The sequence below is a fragment of the Chenopodium album genome, chromosome 12 (assembly GCF_948465745.1).
Source record: "Chenopodium album chromosome 12, dcCheAlbu1.1, whole genome shotgun sequence".
Lineage (NCBI taxonomy): Eukaryota > Viridiplantae > Streptophyta > Magnoliopsida > Caryophyllales > Amaranthaceae > Chenopodium > Chenopodium album.
This window is the reverse complement of record NC_137845.1, coordinates 21,316,590-21,318,257: the sequence shown is the minus strand read 5'-3', so window position 1 is coordinate 21,318,257 and position 1,668 is coordinate 21,316,590. Positions and strand designations below refer to the sequence as shown.

General features: G+C 37.9%; 1 non-coding gene across 1 annotated transcript; it reads left to right on the top strand.

Moving 5' to 3' along the window:
* Positions 1-262: 262 nt before the first annotated feature.
* On the top strand, positions 263-368 carry LOC145573462 (small nucleolar RNA R71). Its single transcript, XR_014097482.1, has one exon. It is a non-coding gene; the product is annotated as a small nucleolar RNA R71 (small nucleolar RNA).
* The last annotated feature ends 1,300 nt before the right edge of the window (positions 369-1,668 follow it).

Genomic DNA, 1,668 nt, shown 5'->3' with positions numbered 1-1,668 from the left:
CTTCCCTAATTCTGAGATTTGTGAGGACAAGTTGTTGATGGCATTGATGTGATCAACCAAGTACACCGAAGCACCACTTTTGCTTGTTGTTTCACTCTCATCATCTTGCCAATCCATATAATGCCTCACTACATTTTCAATGACATCCACCACTTCCTCCTCCATCTTGTTGATTATTGGTCCTCTGGCTCCCGCATCAAGGCAAGATTTTCCTAGAGGGCTTAGACCTCCATAAAATATTTGAATGATTTGATAGGTAGGAATCCCATGGTGTGGGCACTCTCTTTGGTATTCCTTATACCTCTCCCATGCCTCATAAAGACTTTCATTGGATTTTTGCTTGAAGCTTTGGATAAGAGCTCTCGCTTCGGCCGTTTTCTTTTGAGGATAGAACCGAGATAGAAAATCCTTAGTCACTTCATCCCATGTCCTAAAGAGTTTGGTTTTACCTCCTTGTCCAACCACTCCAATGCACGTCCAATGAGAGAAAAAGGGAAAAGCTTAAGGCCGTTGGTAACTAAGTTCCCCGATCAAAACAAAATTTGTTCAACCAAACCCAACCCTAGGTCTAGGGGTAAGTCTAGGTCGAACACAAGGGAATGTGGTATTTACTACGGTCCCAAGCTAAGCTATTTCGAAATCTTAAATGAGGGTTTGTCTAGCAAACCTAACAACGCAATTAAATGATTACAAGAATGATATAAAAGATGGTAGGGAGTCGGGATCCACATGCACTCATGATCAGCACGCTAAATAGGAAAGAAATTGATCAAGCATACAATGCGAGAGAAAGCGACAAATGCAATCAAAATCACTCAAATAGCTATTTCCTAGGGTCAAGCTAGATGTCTCTACAAATGACTTCAAAGGAAAATCGTAAATTAAGACTAATCGATATTAATAGCTTCCAAATCAATTTTTCGTGTCATTGAAACCTATTATGCAATCTAGCATGATAATTAAGGTTGATCACTCCTCAAGATATTAAACACATGTATAAATTTCACTAACAAATTTAATCACAATGATGATCAATCAAATTCCCCCAATTAACCATGAATTATCACTCATACATGTTTCACCCTATACCTAACAAGTAATCGACTTAATACACATTGCAAATTTAAAAAACAAAGCTAATCTAATCACAAATATCATCATCAACATAGTAATCAAAATATGCTCCAACTTATCAAAAATCAAATCAAACAAACAACAAGTAATTTAAGCAAAATAAAAAATCAAACATTAAATTGCATTAAAGAATAGAGAATTCTTACAAAACTTAGATCAAAATCAAAGAGGAAGAAGATTGGAAGTAGCATTCATCAACATCACCAATTTTTTCTTTCTAAAATCTAAGAATAAATCTTCAAAATCAAGAGCTTCTCTCTCTAAAATTTCATCAAAAACTAAATCTAAAGCTTAATTCTCTCTAGAAATGATGGAATTCTAGATATAGTAAAACTAACTAAGGAGAATTTAGTTAGAAGTCCAAAAGAGACCACAAACGGCGCGACTCTCATCCTTAAGCGCGGTTGCAACAAAATGGGTACGGAAACAGGGGAGAGAGAGCGCGCGGCCGCTCCCCCCTCGCGCAAGGCCGCGCCCTGGGAGCAGAGGATGTTGCTTGGTGCGCTCGAATATGCCCCCGTGCGTTCCATATGA